Below are 26,126 nucleotides of genomic sequence, written 5' to 3'. Positions count from 1 at the left end.
AGACAGACCCCTGCAATTTTTGTAAATAATCGGATGTATCCCAAGTGTAAGTGTAAGATGGTAAGGTTTCTACAATCGGTTTAAGATGAAAGTCCAGAAATTTGCAGACATTCTCTATCAGATTTCCTTGTCATGATATAATGGGCCTACCTGGAGGTGTTGATGCATTCTTGTGGATTTTGGGCAGTAGATAAAATTGAGAAATGGTGGGTTCCTGGAAAATTAGGGCTTGATGTAGTTGTTTAGAGATGGTACCCTTCTCCAGTGCTGTCTCCAGGATTGTCATCAATTTACCCCTAAAGGAGGACAGGGGCTTGAATGTTAGTCTTTTATAACAAGTGCTATTTTTCAATTGCCTGTAGGCCTCAGTCAGATACATATCGTGTGGCCACACCACCATATTTCCCCCTTTGTCCCCCGGTTTGTATATCACATCAGGTAACTTTTTAAATTTCTTGAGACTTTGTCGTTGTCCCCATGTGAGATTGTCTCGATAGATAGACATGGGGATACCCTCAAAGTCCCAACTCATCATTTTACCAAAAAGATCTACCGCAGGGCACAGTGACAAAGGAGGACATTTTTGTGATCTCTTACGTATACCCGGGGGTACATCACTTTTAATCGTGCCCTCCTGCTCAGACAATAGATTTTCTAATGTTTGAAGAGCTTGTTGTTCACATTCTGTGTTGAAAATTTCCACATCTTGTTCTCTGTGATGCCAACGTCTCATCATCAGGAAACGCCCAAACATGTGCAAATCCTTAATAGCCATAAATTGGTCAAAATGAGAACTGGGAGCATAGGACAAACCCCTTTCCGATAATGAAATATCCACATCAGAGAATTTGTAACCTGATGCAATATTTAATGAAATACATTATATATTTATATATATATATATTTTTTTTTTTATATTGGAATATGTCCTTTTTATCACCTTATACATTATATATGAAATATGGCAATCTTTTTAAATATATATCTATGTGTGATCTGTTGTAGTCAGCGTTGGCAGTGTTAATCATGGATATCCTTGATTAGGAGGTTTATGCTCCTTATGAGACAATCGTATATAACACCAGCAGAGGGAGTTGTTTTCCCCATCCAGGATCTTATTCTTTTTGCCTGAATGTGAGTGTGGCGGCGTGACGCCGAATTGGGGGGAGGGCCTGGAGCGGACATTAGTGCCTTGCGCTGCTGCCATACATAAAGGTGACTTGAATTTTACCTTATTAATAGTGTTGATCACGAATATTAAAAAAATTTTTGCGAATATAGGTACTTCGAAAATTCGCGAATATTTCGAATATAGTGATATATATTCGTAATTTCGAATATTCGCTTTTTTTTTTAATCAGTACACATGTTTCTAGCTTGTGGGCCAATGAGAAGGCTGCAGTATATTTGACTTTAGGAGTAGTGTTGTTTGCGAATTTTCGTAATACGAATTTTTAATTGCGAATTTTTCAACTTACAACTATTAGACAAAGAAGATTATAGCACTATATTAGCTAAATTGCTCTATATTAGTTTTTTTTTCTCGAATATTCGCTATATTGCTATAACTTCGTTTTTTCGAATATTCGTAATATTCTAAAACGAATATATAGCAATATAGCGAATATTCGAGAAAAAAAAACGAATATAGAGCAATTTAGCTGATATAGTGCTATAATCTTGTTTGTCTAATAGCTGTAATTTTTTTCTCATCTGAAGTTCAGATTGGAAAAAAATTACAACTATAAAAAAAAGATTATAGCACTATATTAGCTAAATTGCTCTATATTCGTTTTTTTTCGAATATTCGCTATATTGCTATATATTCTTGTTTTAGAATATTACGAATATTCGAAAAAACGAAGTTATAGCAATATAGCGAATATTCAAAAAAAACGAATATAGAGCAATTTAGCTAATATAGTGCTATAATCTTCTTTGTCTAATAGTTGTAAGCTGAAAACTTTGCATGACTAAAATTAGCATTGCAAAAATTTGCATATTACACGATCATTACCTTGCCGATTTTTCGAGTAAAAAAATCGTAGAATATAACGAATATTCGAATTTGCGAATATTCGAAGAATATTCTACAAAATATTCGCAAAATATTGCGAATTCGAATATGACCCCTGCCGCTCATCACTACTTATTAACCAGTGCATTCTATTGGTGGGGATAGGGTTTAAATATTAGGTTCCACACACCTTCGGTGAGTCCTTTTGATGCAACATGTTGTAGATACTATAGTTAGTATATATGAGATGTGATTGTTTCTTGATATTCCGGTTGCCAGTATCCTTCATTTATGTAACATGATTGTTCATGTAACCATGGATCATTATATTTGCTGCATCATGTTTTAACATGTATTTATACAATTGTACACATACCATATACTCCTGTATCACGTGTGCTACCAGGATGGTGTTTTCTGCTGTCACCTTTTCCTTTTAAAGTCAACATCCTTTTACACGTGAAGATTAATTTAATAAAATATCATACACTGCTCAAAAAAATAAAGGGACACAAAAATAACACATCCTAGATCTGAGTTAATTAAATATTCTTCTGAAATACTTTGTTCTTTACATAGTTGAATGTGCTGACAACAAAATCACACAAAAATAAAAAAATGGAAATCAAATTTTTTAACCCATGGAGGTTTGGATTTGGAGTCACACTCAAAATTAAAGTGGAAAAACACACTACAGGCTGATCCAACTTTGATGTAATGTCCTTAAAACAAGTCAAAATGAGGTTCAGTAGTGTGTGTGGCCTCCACGTGCCTGTATGACCTCCCTACAACGCCTGTGCATGCTCCTGATGAGGTGGCGGACGGTCTCCTGAGGGATCTCCTCCCAGACCTGGACTAAAGCATCTGCCAACTCCTGGACAGTCTGTGGTGCAACGTGACGTTGGTGGATAGAGCGAGACATGATGTCCCAGATGTGCTCAATTGGATTCAGGTCTGGGGAATGGGCAGGCCAGTCCATAGCATCAATGCCTTCATCTTGCAGGAACTGCTGACACACTCCAGCCACATGAGGTCTAGCATTGTCTTGCATTAGGAGGAACCCAGGGCCAACCGCACCAGCATATGGTCTCACAAGGGGTCTGAGGATCTCATCTCGGTACCTAATGGCAGTCAGGCTACCTCTGGCGAGCACATGGAGGGCTGTGCGGCCCTCCAAAGAAATGCCACCCCACACCATTACTGACCCAATGCCAAAACGGTCATGCTGGCATTGCTAGAGGATGTTGCAGGCAGCAGAACGTTCTCCACGGCGTCTCCAGACTCTGTCATGTCTGTCACATGTGCTCAGTGTGAACCTGCTTTCATCTGTGAAGAGCACAGGGCGCCAGTGGCGAATTTGCCAATCTTGGTGTTCTCTGGGAAATGCCAAACGTCCTGCACGGTGTTGGGCTGTAAGCACAACCCCCACCTGTGGACGTCAGGCCCTCATATCACCTGTTTCTGACCGTTTGAGCAGACACATGCACATTTGTGGCCTGCTGGAGGTCATTTTGCAGGGCTCTGGCAGTGCTCTTCCTTGCACAAAGGCGGAGGTAGCGGTCCTGCTGCTGGGTTGTTGCCCTCCTACGGCCTCCTCCACGTCTCCTGATGTACTGGCCTGTCTCCTGGTAGCGCCTCCATGCTCTGGACACTACGCTGACAGACACAGCAAACCTTCTTGCCACAGCTCGCATTGATGTGCCATCCTGGATAAGCTGCACTACCTGAGCCACTTGTGTGGGTTGTAGACTCCGTCTCATGCTACCACTAGAGTGAAAGCACCGCCAGCATTCAAAAGTGACCAAAACATCAGCCAGGAAGCATAGGAACTGAGAAGTGGTCTGTGATCACCACCTGCAGAACCATTCCTTTATTGGGGGTGTCTTGCTAATTGCCTATAATTTCCACCTGTTGTCTATGCCATTTGCACAACAGCATGTGAAATTGATTGTCACTCAGTGTTGCTTCCTAAGTGGACAGTTTGATTTCACAGAAGTGTGATTGACTTAGAGTTACATTGTGTTGTTTAAGTGTTCCCTTTATTTTTTTGAGCAGTGTATTTTATATGGGTACTTTGTGAGCTCCATTTTTTGTTTAAGTGTGGTTAAATACTGCATCAGCAGAACCAAATACCACAGTGCAGCACAAAATACTGCCTCTGGGATAACAAGAGACATATGCTCCTACCTAGATTAATGCTGCTGAGAACATCAGATTTTTATCTATCTGGCTGAGGGCCAAGAGGAAGGAATAATTAGCTGCATGGGCATCAGTCAGGGAGGTCTGGCACTGCTGTACCATCCGGAATAGAGACTATTCGACGTCAGCACTTTTAAGCAAGATTTCTTTACTTCTAAAAAAAAGTGAGTCTTATAGTCTTAAAAATACTGCAGTTAAAATTTTGACTGAATATTTTTCCACAAAACTAAATATTAATGTGTTCAGCTTCCCCTGATCTATATTCCACTGCCCACAGAGCAGACACCATGTTCAACACAAGAGGTTACTTTCAGTGATGGTAAATACTGAATCTAAAAATACTTTCTTTTAACATTTGATTTCACTCCATTACAAAGAAGGATGTTGAAAAGAAGCATGATGAATAATTCAGTATTTATAAGCCATTAAACTGACCACAAGCAAGGGTTTATAAAAGGACTATTACATTAGGTGTGATGTAACTGTGAGGGATAGATCATCTAACTACAGTAGCAATGACTGACACTCCATCATTCCAGAGGTCTATTCCCTCCATAATTCCAGAGGAAATATTTATCATAACTTTTTTATTGTTCCGTTCACATAGCCATATGGTGGCTTGTTTTTCTGCGGGACAAGTTGAACTTTCTAATGGAATCATTTAATATTGAATATGATGTAGTGAGAAGCTGGAAAAAAATTCCAAACGGGATGAATTTGGAAAGAAAATGCAATTCTGCCATTCATATTATGGGTTTTGTTTTTACGGCATTCCCTATGTGTAAAAACTGGCCTGTTCATCCTCCAAGCCAGTACAATTGCAATATTTTTATATATCGTATTTTTCTCCCTAAAAGACACACCTGCCCATAAGACGCACCTAGGTTATTGAGGAGAAAATAAGAAAAAAATATTTTTAACCAGAAGGTGTGCTTTTGGTGGGTTTTGAACTAATGGTGGTCTGTGGATGACACTATTATGCGGGGATCTGTGGATGACGCACTGTTATGGGGATCTGTGGATGACACACTGTTATGGGGGATCTGTTGATGACACTGTTATGGGGATCTGTGGATGGCACTGTTATGGGGGGACAACAGACATGGCTAGACAGAATGACCATTGGCTGCTATAAGTGTGGCCGCTGCAGTTTTTGTGGATGGTTGGTCCAAGGCAAATCCTTTACGTTGGACTCCGCGGGCAATACCCACACTATACGGCACTTTATCAATTGCCACACTGTGGGGGTGATCTATCTCCTCACTTGTGAGTGTGGGAAGCACTATGTGGGTAAAACCCGGAGGGAGTTCCGCAAACGTATGAGCAAACACATTGGGGATATACGTAATGAGAGGGACACCCAAGTAGCAAGACATGTCCTTACTGCACATGGGGGCCGTGTGTCAGGTATTACTTTTATGGGCATTGAGTGTGTCAAAAAATCAAAATGGGGGGGGGGGATTGGGATAGACGCATCTTTCAAAAAGAGTATTGGTGGATTTTTAAACTTAACACCTCCCACCCATATGGCTTGAATGATCAGTTACATTTTGGATGCTTTTTGTGACTCTCTATTGCTGTCTATACCCCCACACCACCCCGCTCCCCATCATACCCCTTTGGATTAGTGACATATGTCCATAATTTATTTCTTGGACTATGGTTTGGTTTACAGACTAATTCCCTATTTTGGTAGGCGTGTTTTTGATCCCTGCCAACAATGTTCCTCTTGTCATGTACTGGTGGGACTCTATTTATGTTTCCCCCAGTGTTCTAGGGTGGAGATATAGCAGCTGTGGGGTTCGTTTATCCCTCCCAACAGCTCCATCCCCCCATCGGCAGCCTTGGTACTTTGCTGACAGACATGGGCAAGCATACCTCGGTGACGTGGTTACGTCTACACGTCACTAAGGCTGCGCTTATTGTTGGCAGTCCTGGCGCCGCCCGGCCGTATGCGCCTGCGCACTGGACCTGAGCGCCATACCTCCATCGACCCGATCATGTGACATGGTCTGGTCATTTGGGCTGTCGTCGCTCCGTGCGCACGCACAGAGGCCGGCTCTCCTCCCCTTTCTTTTAAATACAGCGCCTGTCAGACCTACATTTGTGAGTGGGGCACTGTGGACATCAGTGCCCACGACCCTGGACATCTGCTACACTCTTCTCCAGGAGTATTGTGAGTACTATCCCTCATCAGTAATGTAGGCTTTGTGGGATCGTTTTCCTAACGGGTTGCCCGTATGTTTATATACTTCTTGCAGGTGATATTGTGGAACGCCGCCATACTGTGGGGTTGTGTCATAAGTGCCCCTCCCCCCTCCTTTAGCAGATAGACAATTAGGATTTGCTTAATACTAAGCCCCATGTCCCCTGACGATTCATGGGGCTTTTTTAGTATATACAGCAGCCTTCTGATATGTTCATTTGATGAAACGCGTTGGGACACGGCGAACATATTGTGGCCATTTATTATATTATATATATCTTCATGTAACATTCTATTACCCTGATCAGACACCCAGTTTAGCCTCTAGACAATTTGTGGAGGGCTGGATAGAGATTCTTGATCAGGGTGAGGTTCCGGACGGGGCCACCCCTTGCGGGGCACGGACCCCATGTTAGGTCACTAGGGCCGAAAAAGTCAAGTAGGGTGTAATAGGGACAGTTTATCGCTTTTCTTGAGGCCTCCCTACTGCTATGACTGACCTAAGGGTGGGACTGTTGGGGGGTATGATGTTACCCAGCTTTCCTAGGTGCCTGAACATCAAGGAAGGATTTCTCACTATCGGTCTAGGCAAGTTTAACATTCATCAATGTTGGAAAGCTGAATTACCAGTCTTGTGGCGCTGTACTTACTGTCCACACATTACCCTGATATTGTGCAAGTGTCAAATCAGCTTTCCTAAGACCCATATCTGCCTAATTTTTTGTATTCTGTACTCTCTATTACAGCTCTAATTGGGCTACAATAACCTTTATGACTTCGTTCCTGACTGGTAAAGCTCTAGCCCAGCCCCACTCTGGGAAATAGGTGACTTTTAGACCAGTATTCTGCAAGAGTTCCTGCCCATCTTCCAAAGGTCTTTGAAGAGCCTATGTTTGAAGCCTTATCTTTTCTGCGCCTTAGTCAGGGCAAACTTACATTCAGGCAGTATGCCATAGAGTTCCACACCTTATTTATTGAGCTATCATGGCACGACGAGGCTCTGCTAGCAGCTTTCAGGGAGGGTCTGTCAGGTGGCATAAAGGATGAACTGGCCGGTCGAGATGTCCCATCAACTCTTGATGACCTTATTACCCTGGCTAACAGAATTGATCTTCACTTCAGAGAACCCTTCTGGAAATCTGCAACAGAGAGGAGAGTTCCTGGGTTGGCAACTACTCTTCAGATTCCCATGCATCCTTCTTCTGTATCCACAAATCCTGAATTAATGTAAGTGGAAAAGTTCTGATTGTCTGAGGAGGAGAGTCAGCATAGACACAGGAAGTATTTGAGTTTGTATTGCGAAGTCAAAGGACACTATGTACGCACCTGCCCTCTCAAGGCGGGAAACTCCAGCTCATAGGGTCGGTGGAGAGATGACACTGGGTGAAGACAAGCTCTCTCCAAAGTTAAATCATCCTGTGTCTTTGTACTTTGGTGAGATTCAGTTTGAATTGCAGGCCTTTCTGTAATCTGGCTTAGCAGGAAACTTTTAGCATCAGGCCTTGGTAAACAGATACCATATACCTACTATGCACGTGAAGAAGTGCTTGGGGATGACATCTGCCAACAGAAAGGCGATCCTAGAGGTAGTCACTATTTACAATTTATAGTAGCTCCTAGAATCCAGCATTTGTCAATCTGCCTAATGTTTTTGTATATATTTGAGGGTCTAGAACAATATAAATCTGAAAACCTGTAGATACAATGCAAATTTGCTCTTTGAATTATTTTAATGTTTTTGAAAGAGGCTTGTTGGATGAAAGTAGAAGAAGGAGTTGGTGTCATGCCTAGATACTAACATTCATCCATGGAAAAAAAGCAAAAGGATGTACCTGTATGTACTGCAGGGGCGGATTGGCCATAGACCTTACAGGGAAATTTCCTGGTGGGCCAATGCCCAGGGGGCCTCCTGAGCCTTTCTCACGGCCGACCAGTGAAAATTTTTGGGGATGTATTTGGTTTCTGCTAACAATATTTTATGATGGACTGTGGTATTTGGCTTTGTTGGGGTGGTATGATGTGCCACAATATACACTGCTCAAAAAAATAAAGGGAACACTCAAGCAACACAATGTAACTCCAAGTCAATCACACTTCTGTGAAATCAAACTGTCCACTTAGGAAGCAACACTGAGTGACAATCAATTCCACATGCTGTTGTGCAAATGGGATAGACAACAGGTGGAAATTATAGACAATTAGCAAGACACCCCCAATAAAGGAGTGGTTCTGCAGGTGATAACCACAGACCACTTTTCAGTTCCTATGCTTCCTGGCTGATGTTTTGGTCACTTTTGAATGCTGGTGGTGTTTTCACTCTAGTGGTAGCATGAGACGGAGTCTACAACCCACACAAGTGGCTCAGGTAGTGCAGCTTATCCAGGATGGCACATCAATGCAAGCTGTGGCAAGAAGGTTTGCTGTGTCTGTCAGCGTAGTGTCCAGAGCATGGAGGCGCTACCAGGAGACAGGCCAGTACATCAGGAGACATGGAGGAGGCCGTAGGAGGGCAACAACCCAGCAGCAGGACCGCTAACTCCGCCTTTGTGCAAGGAGGAACACTGCCAGAGCCCTGCAAAATGACCTCCAGCAGGCCACAAATGTGCATGTGTCTGCTCAAACGGTCAGAAACAGACTCCATGAGGGTGATATGAGGGCCCGACGTCCACAGGTGGGGGTTGTGCTTACAGCCCAACACCGTGCAGGACGTTTGGCATTTGCCAGAGAACACCAAGATTGGCAAATTTGCCACTGGCTCCCTGTGCTCTTCACAGATGAAAGCAGGTTCACACTGAGCACATGTGACAGAGTCTGGAGACGCCGTGGAGAACGTTCTGCTGCCTGCAATATCCTCCAGCATGACCTTTGGCATTGGGTCAGTAATGGTGTGGGGTGGCATTTCTTTGGAGGGCCGCACAGCCCTCCATGTGCTCGCCAGAGGTAGCCTGACTGCCATTAGGTACCGAGATGAGATCCTCAGACCCCTTGTGAGACCATATGCTGGTGCGGTTGGCCCTGGGTTCCTCCTAATGCAAGACAATGCTAGACCTCATGTGGCTGGAGTGTGTCAGCAGTTCCTGCAAGATGAAGGCATTGATGCTATGGACTGGCCCGCCCGTTCCCCAGACCTGAATCCAATTGAGCACATCTGGGACATCATGTCTCGCTCTATCCACCAACGTCACGTTGCACCACAGACTGTCCAGGAGTTGGCAGATGCTTTAGTCCAGGTCTGGGAGGAGATCCCTCAGGAGACCGTCCGCCACCTCATCAGGAGCATGCACAGGCGTTGTAGGGAGGTCATACAGGCACGTGGAGGCCACACACACTACTGAGCCTCATTTTGACTTGTTTTAAGGACAATACATCAAAGTTGGATCAGCCTGTAGTGTGTTTTTCCACTTTAATTTTGAGTGTGACTCCAAATCCAGACCTCCATGGGTTAAAAAATTTGATTTCCATTTTATTATTTTAGTGTGATTTTGTTGTCAGCACATTCAACTATGTAAAGAACAAAGTATTTCCGAAAAATATTTAATTAATTCAGATCTAGGATGTGTTATTTTTGTGTTCCCTTTATTTTTTTGAGCAGTGTAGTATTGCTGGCCCTGCCTTCCATCAATTTGGACCCAACTACAAAATGGGGCCAATTTTAGTATTTTTTCTATCTGCATTTTGTGACTATGTTTCCAAGTAGCAACTATAGATATGGAAGAGAATGAACCAGAGTCCAATCTCAAATGGGACACAGGCATGGTTAATGCAATAAGTGTCCATTCATTGTCAAGAAACATAATGAGGTCAGGGACACAAGCGAATGAGTGGAATCAGAAAAAAGCCAAAACATGTATATCGCTAATTCCACAGAATCAAGACTAACAGGACAACGTACCAGAATTGAACCAGGAGTAACAAAATGAAAAGGAACTTGGTAATTGGCTTGTGTAGGTCATGCATGCTTGTCATGACATTCTTCAAAGTATTTGCAAAATTCAACTCATAACTTGGCCACTAATGATAAATTCAAGATGTTCAAGGCTTTTTGGCTTCTATTCTATTCAACAAAAAAAGGATTACAAAGTCAATATTCACCCCCTGTTACAGAGAAGTTTTTCAAAGTATGATCCTAGAATCAATCAAAGATTATAAGTCAAAATTAGACAATATTGTAAAACCATATTTCATATAATCTCTTAAATCTTTTTTAATAAGGTGTAAATTGGAAAACTAGAGTGCAACACTAAGGTGCCAATTATATTGTAATTGTAGGAAGCATTAAGCATATTTCCATCAAATTGTATGTCCTGTACTGCAGACTTCATGGTGACTTTTAAAGGGAACCTAGCATCTCCTGTATGCTGCCGTCACTGAAGGCAGCATAGTGTAGTGATGGACCTCCTGATTTCAGCGGTCTGTCACTCCTGTGATGGAATTCAGTAGTTTTAGAGCACTGTCCCGCCAAAGCCTGCGGTGTGCGCCAGCATTGAGAATGAGATGACTCCCATGCTGCACGATGTCCCACGCCTGTCTCCAAACAATGATTCACAGTACTCTTTCCGATTGTACATAGGAAATAAAACTGCCTGTCATTGTCAAGAGCAGGGGCAGCATGCAGCATCAGACTCATCATTCAGGCTTTGGCAGATCTGTGCTCTAAAACTACAGAATTAGGGTGGGCTCACATCACGTTTTATGCTTTCACTTGACGTACATGATAGAAAAAAAAAGGATACAAAAATGCAGCACAAAACATACAATGGTATACAAAGTATCCATTTTTTTTTTACAATGGAACTCTATGGTGAATGAATGTAACATATAAGTTTTTTGTATCCAGGGGGCTGGATCTCACAGGCATTGAGGGATGGCAGCCACGATGCCCAAGGACGGGGACCCGATGGACATCGGGACCGGTCAGGATATCACACGTGCCGCAGTCAGCGCTGACTGCGGCAGTGTGAGAGGTAATGTGCCGACATCTGTGTTTTCACCGATGCCAGCGCATACAGCAGGGGTCCGGCTATCAGTGACTGCCGGACCCCTGCAGCTGATCGGGCGGGTGCAGCTCCTGCGCTTGCCTGACCAGCACGCTGTACCTGTACCTGTGTGAGCTGAGCATAGGGAGAGACGTGACATGCGCTCGTGCATTAAGGACAGTGTTTATGAAAACGATTAATAGAAGAATATTGGAGATGGAGAGTGCAGGGACAGTGCAGAGAGAGAGCAGGGAGACTGCAAGGAGAATGCAGGGAGACTTATTCTGTATCAGTTAGATATGTAATTCAATACCAATTGTTATTATTGCACTTCCAGAGTGCCAACCAATACCATCCAGTCTGCAACCCTCAGGGGGGACAGGTCTTAATGATGACCATCCTCATCTTTTGCGGGCTTTACTTCTTCCAAATAATCCTTCTTGGTCTTCATGTCCTAGAAAAGTCAGCAAGATGCAGAGAGAGCTGGAGTTCCTGATGGCATAGTCTCATCAATATTACATGATGTGGAAAAGGAGGAAAAGCAGATGGCAGAAGGGCTGCCACTAGAGATGAGCAAATTGAATCCCAAGAAGTGGAATTAGTTCCAAATTTCAGTATAAAATCAAATCGCCTCTAAGCTGAATTTTCTTGTGCTTCTTGTTAGCTAATCGATTTAACATAAAATAGTATAAAAAACTAAAATTCATACTTACCTCCTCCATTTGCTCACGACGGGCCGCCAGCCGCCATCTTGATTGAAGATCTCGGCCGAAATCCCGTGCAGCCGGAGAGATAACACTATCTCGCACTGTGCGATTTCACGCCAGAACTTCAAGCAAGATGGCGGCAGCCAGCCCGTCGCAAGCAAATGGAGGCAGTTTGATTTAAAAAAAAAAGTATGTTCATTTTACACTCAGATGCCGCAGGTACAATGACGGAGGACAGCGCTATCGCAGCTCCCCGTCATTGCACCCGGGCTTCGTGACAAAGTAATTCTTCACAAAGCAAATTTTTGGGTAAAATTCGGCGAATCAGCTGAATGGAACTTTTAAATAATTCGCTCATCTCTAGCTGCCACCAGTGATTGCAGGCAAGAACAACAATAATTTGCATATTGTGCCCCCACCTAACCAGCCAAACTGCATACCAGTAACAGCCCCTGTTTAAAGGTGCATTAAAGGTTCAGTGCGCCTATTAACAATGAAGAACGACTATACAATGTGGTCTTCATTATTAAATAAAAAAGGCAGCTGCGGGTTAATTGGCAGTGCGGTTCTTCACTACAGCATGGCCGCAACCCCCCCGCAGCACGGCCGATCCGTGTGGTGGCAGAGTGGCCTGGGTTTTCACTCTTTATTAGCGATTCATGACTAATTAATTCATAAAGAATCAAATTTCTCGACGAACTTCAGCTGAGCTGCCGAATCAAATTTTTCAAAACTTCACTCATTTCTACATGTGACCGATTACCTGTGGATTTGCAGTTGTGGATTTGTGTGCAGCAAATCTGCAGCATTGTATGGTTTCAGAAAATTGGATGAGAATTTCAGAATTCTCATCCACATGCTGCGTAAAAAAATGCAGCAGAAAAGCTGCAGTATTGCAGATTTGAAATCTGCAGCATGTCAATTAATACTACGGATTTCATTGCGGATTACCAATGCAAAGAATGAAACTGCATCTAATATGCATCTTTTCTGCAACAAAATCTGCAGCATGTGGACGTACCCTTTGATGAGTTTGTTTCTGAAAATCTCCAGCTGATCAGTTACATGTGAAACCAGCCTTAGGGTACCTGCACACAGGTGCAGGTCGCAGAATTCTGCACCATATTCCCACCAAAATCCACAATTTCTAGCAGCGGCTTTTAGTGTGAATTTGATGCAGTTTTGCCACAGATCTCACCCTTCATTAGAAAATGGTCAAATCCTTAGCTAAAACAGCAAACATACTGTAATTGACATTTAGAAATCCACACAGCAGGTCAATTTCAGCGCAGAAAATATCCACAACGTCTACATAAGATTTCCGTAATCTCATACACTTTTCTGGTACTGTACTATGCTGGGTTTCTCTGCACGTATTTCGCAACATGTGCAGGTTGCCTTAGTGTTCCTTTTGCTGACAGCAGTGTGGGAAGGCTTCGGCGTCAGTCAGCTACCTTACAGTCACCAGTGTGTAAGAATAGCAAACAAAATATGGCAGCACACTGTTAAACATGCAAACAATAGAACTAGGGATTATTCTGGATTACTGTGGTACTATACATGAAAAATGGAAGTTCTTTGCGCACATTTTTGATCAAACGTGTGTCGGCCCATCTATCAACGTCAAGATGGCTTCTTGCAGATGGGTACCCAACAGAACTGCCTCTCCTGGTCCGATCCTAAGTCTACAATGTTCAGGGCGGTGTAGGAACCAGCTATATTTATACTCTGCTTAAAAGCCCTGGGCAGATGGGCGGGGAGTGCTTAACCTAAAAGGAAGCAGCTACCCTCCAAAAACACTGCAAGAAAATTTAGACTAGCACATCCAAAAGTCACAGGTGCACATTCATAAAGCTAACATACAAACAGGAAACAAAATATGGCAGCACACTGTTAAACATACAAACAATAGAACTAGGGATTAGAGATTATTGACAGTACAGTATAAATAAAGCTGGTTTCTACGCCACCCTGAACATTGTAATCTTAAATTAGGCCCTGGAAAGGCAGTTCTGTTAGTGTTAGGTACCCATCTGCAGAAGCCACCTTGATGCCGGTAGATGGGCTCAACACACATTTGATCAAATATGTGTGCAAAGCGCTTCGATGTTTCCTGTATAGTACATAGGTATAGTACCACTGTAATCCAGAATAATCCCTAGTTATTTTGTTTGTATGTTTAATGGTGTGCTGCCATACGTTTTGGCTTGCTGTCTGCATGTTAGCTTTACGGATGTGCACCTGTGCCTTTGGATATGTTCGTCTAAATTTTCTTGCACAATGTGTAAGAGCTCATTCACACAACCGTATGAATGGGCCCGCATCCAATCTGCAATTTTGTGGAACGGGTGGGGACCCATTCATTTCAATGGGGCCTCAAAAGATGCGAACAAAGCACAGTGTGCTGTCCGTATCCGTAGTTTAGTTCCATGGCCCTATTCCGCAATCACAGACAAGAATAGGCATTTCTATCATAGGGCCGGTCATGCACGGTCCGCAAAATGCAGAATGCACACGGTCAGAATCTGTGTTTTGCGGATCCACAATTTGCAGACCACAAATTTTACCCTAAGAATGAGGGAGGCTGATTTCCTAGGATACATATAGACTTAATACATCAGAAAAAATCCAAGGAGAAGAAGCATAATAACAAGGAAGGATTTGTTTACTGTAATTTCTATATTTTGGACACTTGTATCCATTCTGTAATTTTTTTTCTGTACCATGAAGAATTCTATCCAGCTTCCTCTTCCTGATGGCCATCTGTTAAATTCTGGCAATGTGTTTCTGTCTTGTTGTCTATCGTCCTGAATCACGCACACCAATAGTTTTTGTCATTCTCTAAATTGTTCCAATTCTTTGAATAATACACATCTATCTGAACATCAGCAAACACTACAGTACAGAACTTTTCAGGCAATGCTGAAAACAAAATGCTGCTTTGATTTCGTTCATAAAGTGAAATGCACATGGAATTCATTAAACTAAATGAAAGACTTGTGACTTGGAGAAATCTAAAATACTGTTAATTCTTTTAAAAAAAAAGTATCAAATCCAGACTATTCTTCTTGTTCACAGAAACGATCACGCTTTATCATATTAAAATTCCAGAACTATAACTCAATCAGTATGAAGACTATTCTTGTGATCCCTTCATTGAGGTGGATACCATATGCTGCACCTGGACACCGGAGATTAGGTCATTATTAAACTGGTACATGAGAGTCTAGTGGGACTGAGATTTGTTTTAGAAGACAATTAACACCTTACGATCAAGCACTGTACACAGACAGGTAGTTAAGTAAATGAAGTGAATGAGTGAGGTGCTCCATGTTTATTTCTATGGTCGTTGTAACTGGAAGTATTTTCAACATATTTTACTTATTTCCTAAATTATTTACAGGCGACGTTTAAAACTGTAGTTGTACCATATGTTCACTTTTACCTCTATTTAGTGAAGATCCCTTGGGGTGAGAGTTAGGATATGATCTCCCTTTGGTACTTTCTTCCAAAAAGTTGATTTACTTTATCCTGCTGTAAACGAAGGATGATGAATTTGATATCTAATTTCACTCTGTATGTGGATGGGCACATTGAACGAGATGTATCTATCTGGAGAATTTTGTAGGCCTAATGCACACAGCTGTTTCATGGTTACGTTTTGAACAAATATGTACTAGGTCCCCAGTTCAAGTGCACTGAGCTTCTGCTGTACTTCCACATGCTTCCAAAAATGCGAAATGATCTGTCCCATTCTCTTTTTGTGGAGATATCCTCCCCTGGAAGCAGAACTTTCAAGGAAGGGTATCTCTATAGGTATAGCAAACATGGAGGCACTAAGAAACTGTACGGTTTCTGTGCACTGCCTCACAGCCTCCATGCTTATTGCTGTATATTGACCATGGTGTGTAACATCTTCAAAGCCTGTAATGCAGTCAGATGATAATGTAATGATTATGATTTCTAGTGGTCATCAACATTTTATTAACCCCTTCCCCCTGTATGAATATGGGGAGTTAGGCCGTGTTCACATATCCAGAAAGGTGATCTGGCTGCCTGATCCGGCATAAATACTGGCTGTCGGACAGTCCAAAAACCATTGCATTCAACAGTTTTTGTCCGGGTAAAATCTGGCATTTATAGTCAATAGGGATCTGGCAGTGAACTATAGAATCCGGCAATGCAGGATCCAGCTAAATACTTTATTTAACTCTTTTTTTTTTTTACTAGTCCCACAAGGGGAATTTGACAGGCAATCTGATCCTTTTTTATAATACAAAGCGCTGCTTATGAAATACAGTTTATTATAGTGTCAGCACTATACAGACAGGCACTATCAGGTCTTCATTAGGCCCCTGGCTGCCATGAAAAGACATCTCTTTGGTGTGCTGAAGCTAAAAGCACGTATCTGTGGTCATTAAGAGGTTAAAGAAGATTCCTAAAATGTTGAGATTATTTTGGAAAGTTTGGGATTATTATGGCCTCCGTGCTAATTTTACCTGGTTAAATACATTTTAAACTATAAGAATTGACAATCCAAATGAAGGTAATATTCATATCAATTAACCAAAATGATTCCGCAGTCATGTTGGTTATGTACAATATTTGATGGGTCTGCTTTCACAAAACTCTGCAAAGATCTGCAGATGCATTGGTTCATCATACCTGAAATACATAAACATACTTGACTCTGCGACACTATCTGTGCACAGTATGGAATGGGAGGAGATGAGCTTGGACATAAATTGTTTCCTATGATCGGATTCAGAATTTCCAAGTAAAACGCCCTGTAAAGTGAATCTGTCAGTATAATATGGTGCCCTAGTTAGGGTATATTCACTAATGAAAGGTTTGTCGCAGAAATCTCTGCGACTCTAACATTCATCTGAATGGGGCATTCAAAAATCCATGTATTTGCTGACAAAACGTAACCAGCTCTTCAGCTCAGTGTTCAGTATCTTGTATAGAAATTTGCATGGCGCTGATCTTAAAGGGAACCTGTCACCTCAAAAACGCATATAAAACCGCCAGCATTACCTTATAGTAGCCCCCAGTCTGTTCATAATCATATGTTTGATCCGGTAGTCTGATGCTCATTTGCTTAAAAAAACAATATTTTAACCCCTTAAGGACGCAGGGCGTACCGGTACGTCCTAAATTTAAATCGAGATTGCGGAGCTGTGGGGGTTAATCCGGACAGGATGCCGGCTGAAATCATTCGACCCCCCCGTATCGGCGATCGCAGCAAACCGCAGGTCAATTCAGACCTGCGGTTTGCTGCGCTTTTTGCTGATTCTGTTCCCCGCGGTCCCTGGCCGCAGGGATCAAACTTCAAAATGCCCCATATACATTTTTTCCACCCCCCCTGCACCCCTGAATGGTTTTATGGCGACGGGTGGTGCAGGGGGGGTGTTGAATAATCGTTGGTGTACAGTGGTATACCAGAGTGTCAGCTCATTGCTGGCACTCTGGTATAAACGGCTGACATCTGTGATGTGATGTCAGCCGTTTAACCCTTTCCATACAGCGGTCCGTACGGACCGCTGTATGGAAAGAGTTAACAGTAAGATGCGGCTCCCTCCCTCTCCCATCGACAGGATGGGGTGACAGAGGGAGGGAGCCCCCGTCCTTACCCTTCCCCGTCTGCGAAGTTGTGGCCACAACTGAGCAGACGGGAAAGGTTCCCATGGCAACAGGACGCCTTCTCAGGCATCCTGCTGTCCATGGTGCTGAACAGATCTGTTCAGACAAAGTGTAAGTAAAATACAGTACAGTACAATATATATTGTACTGTACTGTATTATACAGACATCAGACCCACTGGATCTTCAAGAACCAAGTGGGTCTGGGTAAAAAAAAAAAAGTTAAAAAAAGTTAAAAAGTAAAAATCAAAAAACACATTTATCACTGATTAAAAATGAAAAATAATAAAATTACCTACACGTTTGGTATCGCCGCATCCGTAACGACCTGATCTATAAAACGGTCATGTTACTTTACCCAAACGGTGAACGCCATAAAAATAAAAAACTATGATGAAATTGAAATTTTGCCCACCTTACTTCCCAAAAAAGGTAATAAAAGTTATCAAAAAAGTCGCATGTACGCCAAAATTGTAACAATCAAACCGTCATCTCATCCCGCAAATATCATACCCTACCCAAGATAATCGCCCAAAAACTGAAAAAACTATGGCTCTTAGACTATGGAAATACTAAAACATGATTTTTTTTGTTTCAAAAATGAAATCATTGTGTAAAACTTACATAAATAAAAAAAAAGTATACATATTAGGTATCGCCGCATCCGTATCGACCGGCTCTATATAAATATCACATGAGCTAACCCCTCAGGTGACCACCATAAAAAAATAAAAATAAAAACGGTGTAAAAAAAGCCATTTTTTGTCATTTTACGTCACAAAAAGTGTAATAGCAAGCGATCAAAAAGTCATATGCACCCCAAAATAGTGCCAATCAAACCGTCATCTCATCCCACAAAAAATGAGACCCTACTTAAGATAATCGCCCAAAAACTGAAAAAACTATGGCTCTTAGGCTATGGAGACACTAAAACTTTTTTTTGTTTTAAAAATGAAATCATTGTGTAAAACTTAAATAAATAAAAAAAATTGTATACTTATTAGGTATCGCCGCGTCCGTGACAACCTGCTCTATAAAATTACCACATGATCTAACCTTTCAGATGAATGTTGTAAATAACAAAAAAAAAATGGTGCCAAAAAAGCTATTTCTTGTTACCTTGCCGCACAAAAAGTGTAATATAGAGCAACCAAAAATCAGATGTACCCTAAACTAGTACCAACAAAACTGCCACCCTATCCCGTAGTTTCTAAAATGGGGTCATTTTTTTGGAGTTTCTACTCTAGGGGTGCATCGGGGGGGCTTCAAATGGGACATGGTGTCAAAAAAACCAGTCCAGCAAAATCTGCCTTCCAAAAACCGTATGGCATTCCATTCCTTCTGCGCCCTGCCATGTGCCCGTACAGCAGTTTACGACCACATATGGGGTGTTTCTGTAAACTACAGAATCGGGGCCATAAATAATGAGTTTTGTTTGGCTGTTAACCCTTGCTTTGTAACTGGAAAAAAAAATATTAAAATAGAAAATCTGCCAAAAAAGTGAAATTTTGAAATTGTATCTCTATTTTCCATTAAATCTTGTGCAACACCTAAAGGGTTAACAAAGTTGAATACCTTGAGGGGTGTAGTTTCTTAGATGGGGTCACTTTTATGGAGTTTCTACTCTAGGGGTGCATCAGGGGGGCTTCAAATGGGACATGGTGTAAATAAACCAGTCCAGCAAAATCTGCCTTCCAAAAACCTTTCACTCTACGCCCCGCTGTGTGGCTGTACAGTAGTTTACGGCCACATATGGGGTGTTTCTGTAAACGGCAGAGTCAGGGCCATAAAGATACAGTCTTGTTTGGCTGTTAACCCTTGCTTTGTTAGTGAAAAAAATGGGTTAAAATTGAAAATTTGGCAAAAAAATGAAATTCTCAAATTTCATCCCCATTTGCCAATAACTCTTGTGCAACACCTAAAGGTTTAACGAAGTTTGTAAAATCAGTTTTGAATACCTTGAGGGGTGTAGTTTATAGAATGGGGTCATTTTTGGGTGGTTTCTATTATGTAAGCCTCGAAAAGTGACTTCAGAGCTGTAGTGGTCCCTAAAAATTGGGTTTTTGTAAATTTCGGAAAAATTTCAAGATTTGCTTCTAAACTTCTAAGCCTTGTAACATCCCCAAAAAATAAAATATCATTCCCAAAATAATTCAAACATGAAGTAGACATATGGGGAATGTAAACTCATCACAATTTTTGGGGGTATTACTATGTATTACAGAAGTAGAGAAACTGAAACTTTGAAATTTGCAAATCTTTCTAAATTTTTGGTAAATTAGGTATTTTTTTATGGAAATTTTTTAATTTTTTTTACTTCATTTTACCAGTGTCATGAAGTACAATATGTGACGAAAAAATAATCTCAGAATGGCCTGGATAAGTCAAAGCGTTTTAAAGTTATCACCACTTAAAGTGACACTGGTCAGATTTGCAAGGTGAAATAGGGCTGAGTCCTTAAGGGGTTAAGCGCCATCAGCGCTATCTTGCCGGTCAGCTTCAAGTCAAGGGAGCAGCGGCTTCCTTGCTTCAAGTCAAGGTAAGCACGCCCCCTAACTGTCACCTCTCTTTGATTGACAGCCAGAAGTCTCGCGCATGCTCCTTGGTAAGGCGCGATCCCGTCCCCGACTGCCACTGTTAGCCGCCTTTCAGCGGCGCACCGCGCATGCGTGAGACTTCTGCGATCCCGGCCGCACTTCAGGCTGTCATTCAAAGAGAGGGGACGGTTAGAGGGCGTGCTTACCTTGACTTGAAGCAAGGAAGCCACTGTCCCCTTGACTTGAAGCTGACCAGCAAGATAGTGCTGATGGCGTTTAAAATATCGTTTTTTTTAAGCAAATGAGCATCAGACTAACGGATCAAACATATGATTAAACAATATTTTAAGCGCCATCAGCACTATCTTGCTGGTCAGCTTCAAGTCAAGGGGACAGTGGCTTCCTTGCTTCAAGTCAAGGTAAGCACGCCCTCTAACCGTCCCCTCTCTTGTTTGATTGACAGCCTTAAGTGCGGCCGGGATTGCAGAAGTCTCACGCATGCGCGGTGCGCCGCTGAAAGGCGGCTAACAGCGGCAGCCGGGGATGGGATCGCGCCTTACCAAGGAGCGCACCGCGCATGCGCAAGATTTCTGGCTGTCAAAGAGAGGAGACAGTTAGGGGGCGTGCTTACCTTGACTTGAAGCAAGGAAGCTGCTGCTCCCTTGACTTGAAGCTGACCGGCCAGATAGCGCTGATGGCGCTTAAAATATTGTTTTTTAAGCAAATGAGCATCAGACTACCGGATCAAACATATGATTATGAACAGACTGGAGGCTACTGTAAGGTAATGCTGGCGGTTTTATATGCGTTCTTGAGGTGACAGGTTCCCTTTAAAGTGATGCCAGTAGAGGTATTATTGCAACTTGTGCCTCCATTTGTCCCCTATTTTCTTCTAATATTAAGGCTAGTTTCACAATTGCGGCCTACTCTGCAGCATGCTGTCCCGGTAGAGAACAGCTGCTGGAGCTATCTGTATCTGCCATAGTCAGATGTTACCGCAATGATCGCCAACCCCATTGACTATAATGGGATATGGTGGAAATCTGTCTACTACCGGGAAAATACGCCAGGATTTATCCAGACAAAAAATGTTGGATGCAGATCCAGAACAGGCCACAAGTGTAAAAAAAAGCCTGAGTAGATTAGCAAGAAGTAGGGATCAGATGGACAGCAATATGAATCCAAGATCAGACTACATAGGTTTTGTTCGTAGTCTGCTACCATGGAAACAAATAGGTCTCCATCAGAACTGCATGAACAAAAACATCCTTTAACATCTATTAAATAAATGGTTTATAAAAGCATGAACATGTATTTGGAGAAGAAATCCATATGATACAGAATTTACTACAAACTAAGCATTTATCCAATGTAAGATCATGTCAAATATGTTGTGATAAGCCATGACAGTCTCCCATGAGGTGATAAATTACTTGTGGGTGGTCGATTTATTTGACTATTCAATGTCAACCACAGCAACCATTCCCAAATATTTATGTCAGAAACATCTCTACGTCATGCACATAAAGTGGTTGCAAAAAATAGATATTTTTTAAAATCTAATTATAAAACTTTTTGTTTTACTTTTGTGAGTAAAGTTTTAAGGTTATTTATGACAGTTATAGCACTTAGTTGAATTCTGAAACTAAATGTAAAACAATGAAATACAAATGTGTAAAACGTGTATGGTTGGGAGAGACTTTCCATATTTATGGGAAGTGTCTAGCCAAGAATAAATAGGGATAAGCGTAACCATTCCGTTTTTATAGAAAGAACACAAATAAGGTAACTATACAAATATACCAACCATATCCATACCAGTACAGTATGCAGCAAGGGTCTCTCCAGTTCTCATCAGGCAGTCTATAGTATGTGTCAACAGGCCCAACAGTCAAGGACTTTATAAATCCAAGTAACATAAGCATCAGGAAACTCTTGGGGAAGCAGAGTGTGTAAATCCATTAGATAGGCTCAAATTGACCCTTTCTTGACTTCTTTTCTTTTCAATGTTCTTTTTATTTAAAGTTCAAAGTACATCAGTTGAGAGATAACAATATGATCAGACTTCCAATCAACAAGAAAAGCGAGAACATAAGTTCCAAGACTTTTATCGGAATCTATAGATTATATTCTTTTTTAGAGTATGTATAAACTTTAAATCACTTTAGAACGTAACAGAGGGGAAACAATAGGTACAGGTAAAGGAAAAGGAGTAGGTAAGGGAGTCAGGGCAAGATGGGTAGGACATGTTAGAGGAGATGTGAATTACAACAGAAGCCATGAATCATGGTATGTTAGTCTGAGTACTACTGAGAGTAGTAAAATATAAAGAGTGTCCAAACGTCCACTATGAGGCTATCTATGCAATAGAAATTGAGATAGCAGAAATATAGGAGGAAGTCTTGCGGTAAGTTTGCCATGGTTTCCAAACACAATGGAAGGAGGCAGTGGTGTGACTAGTAAGTGCAGCTAGCTCTTCAATTCGAAAGAGCTGATCAATCTTGGCTAGCCACTAGAGTATGATACGGCAAGTGACAGACCGCCATAGTGGGGGAATAAGGAGTTTACTCGCTGCCACCATAAATTGGATCAATTTATTGGAGGAGTTGCAGCATAAGTTAAGAGGAAGTTTTATAAAAAAGAAATAAAAAAAAACTGTTCAGAATTAAGTGTAAAAGGTATGTTATATATCTTAGGTATAGTTGCTGAGGCAAAATCAGGAACAACAGATGTGTAAAAGGGTCCCCTTGTCATTTGAGCATTTCAAACAATTATCTGTGATAGATGGACACCATTTGTGCATTTTAATAGTAGTAATGTACAATTTTGTATCAGCTTTCCTTCCCTCTGACACATTATGATGGCCCATGAGATGCTTTGTAAATGGTATTTAGGTTTCCCTAAGTTTGGAGAGAAAAGCTCTTTTACTGGGGACGCCTAACAAAGGAAAGAGAGTTTTTCTAGGATGGGAGGTTTGGGTGCATTATGTTTGCAGAATTTCTGTGGATATCACCTTGCATGATGTCAGTCAATGTAGCTTTCTTTAGCATCAAGTAGTGTAGAAAGCTACATTTAGAGAGTGTAGGAATAAGTTGTAAGTTTTGGAAAATGATGAAGGTGCCTCCCATTACCATTTGGTCTAATAGGAGGTGACAATGGGTCTAAACATGGGGTCTGACAGATCCAGATTTTTATTCAGATAGAAATCTATGGGCCCTTTTAATACCAAATAATGGGGGGGTCCTATGAGGTTGGTGAAGATCTCAGTGAGGGTTTTGTTGATGGCCTCTGAGGCAACTGACTCTGGAATTCTCTCCTCAAGTTATTCCTACTGTCTCTGTTCTCATGATCTTCTAAGATTGTGTACACTATATAAAAATTTTCTTCTTGAATTTGTAAGCAGGATAAGGATTCAGAAGCATGTTGCAGCAAGGTAGATTATGTTGTTTCCAAGGAGTCAACTCTATGCCTGACCTGGGCCTTGCTTGATATCTGTAAGGTCTTTTGTAAGTAGTTCCAAAACTTTGGTTAAGGTCTGTTTTATAAAAGACCAAGAGACTGGGAGGTCTTTGATTCCTCTGGGCCCTTCTAATTTACTCATCTAATCTGAGTCTTTGTCTTTCAGTAGAGGCAGATCGGCTTGATGGAGATTTTTGTTATAAGTACTCTGCTGTTTTTTCTATGAACTTATGGACATGTGCCTGGGTAGTGACAGTGGGTGGGCAGGTAGACATCCCTGCGTTTTTGTTGCCTATTTTGACCATGGTTGTAAGATAGCACTCAAACTTGAAGACAAATTGTAAGACTCTGTTATCATTATTCCCCTCTAAAAAGGGTCTATTACATTGTTAAGCAGCTAACAAATTTCTAGTGGTGACTAATGATATCGTCTTATAGGATAAGCTTGTAATCTCCCAAAAGAGAGTTCTGACTCTAGGACAGGGCCCTTATGAAAATATGATAAGAGGAGGATATGATTAGTCTTCCTAAATAGAAAAATTAGGGTATTGCACCTTTAAAATAGGCTGAGCGCTAGAACTCATCTGTAATCTGATAAACAATTAGAGCTAGTCTCTTTGCTGGTTTTCTCTTATTAGTCTAATTTAATAATTAAACTTTAACCGTACATTGGAGGTTAGATCGTATAAATCCATTGGATAGGCTCAATTATTTTAAACGACTTTAGTCACAAACATGGAAGTAATTTTTTGTCAGTGAAATGTAATGGTAAAATTAAATTAGAAAATAAGTATAAAAAACGTAATGACTAAACTTTTACCACTGCTAGGATGAAGGGTAGGCAACCACCTAGGGTGGCACCTCACAACAAATTGAAGCACTGCAAGGTAATTGAAGAAAAGTGCCTTTGAGTGTTGCACTGCAAACTTTAACTTGCCACTCCGGTCTTCAAGATTTTAAAATGCCTTCATTAAATCGGTCATAAGCATTGCTGACGCTGGGTTTATGGCGCAGGATACAGACATCTGTTCAGTAGCACAAGGGATGTTCCTGTTACTTAGGAGCACACTACTGAGTGCTTTTCTCATCATACTGATGAAATAACAATAAGCCCCTCCTTCAGGATAATCAGGGAAGTGCTCATTGGTTAGTGAATGCCCATTACAATATTGAACAGATGCCTGCAAGAGTCCCCGCTGCTCCTCAGGTTAGCCGCATGCATGTCAGAATACATGCACCCCACAGTGGATGCATCCAATTTACGCTGAATAATATATAATATTGTGTGTGCCCCTTGCCCCAGGTGCATCATGGTCGCTTCTACCACCTCCCTGCCCAAGATGCCTCACATTGAGGTTTCTTTGCCCCTGCCCCAGGCCCTGCTCAGATGCTTCACTGTCCCTTCTCCTCTGCCTCAGGGACCTCGTTGTCCATTCTACCCCCATCTCAAGTGCCTCATTTTCCCTTCTCCCAAACCCCAGTGCATCATTTCACTTTCTCCTGCCCCAGATGCCTCACTATACCTTCTTTTTCCACCCTGGTGCCTTACTGTTACTCCCCCCCCCCCCTCCCCAACTGAGATACAGTGCTGCCCATAATTATTCATACCCCTGGCAAATTTTGACTTAAAGTTACTTTTATTCAACCAGCAAGTATTTTTTTTATGGGAAATGACATAGGTGTCTCCCAAAAGATAATAAGATGATGTACAAGAGGCATTATTGTGGGAAAAAAAAATAATTCTCAGCTTTTATTTACATTTGAGCAAAAAGTGTCCAGTCCAAAATTATTCATACCCTTCTCAATAATCAATAGAAAAGCATTTATTGGCTATTACAGCAATCAAACGCTTCCTATAATTGCAGACCAGCTTTTTGCATGTCTCCACAGGTATTTTTGCCCATTCCTCTTTAGCAATGAGCTCCAAATCTTTCAGGTTGGAGGGTCTTCTTACCATCGCCGTGATATTTAGCTCCCTCCACAGATTCTCAATTGGATTCAAGTCTGGACTCTGGCTGGGCCACTCCAAAACGTTTATGTTGTTGTCTGCTAACCATTTCTTCACCACTTTTGCTGTGTGTTTTGGGTTATTGTCATGCTGAAATGTCCACTGGTGCCCAAGGCCAAGTTTCTCTGCAGACTGCCTGATGTTGTCGTTGAGAATCCTCATGTATTGCTCTTTTTTCATGGTGCCGTTTACTGTGATTAGTTTCCCTGGTCCATTGGCTGAAAAACACCCCCAAAGCATTAGGTTCCCACCACCATGTTTGACAGTGGGGATGGTGTTCTTTGGGTTGAAGGCTTCTCCTTTTTTACGCCAAATGAAGGAAACATCATTGTGACCAAACAATAAAATTTTTGTTTCATCTGACCATAACACAGA

Source organism: Bufo bufo, chromosome 4 (genome assembly GCF_905171765.1).
Source record: "Bufo bufo chromosome 4, aBufBuf1.1, whole genome shotgun sequence".
NCBI lineage: Eukaryota > Metazoa > Chordata > Amphibia > Anura > Bufonidae > Bufo > Bufo bufo.
This window is presented reverse-complemented; position numbering follows the sequence as displayed.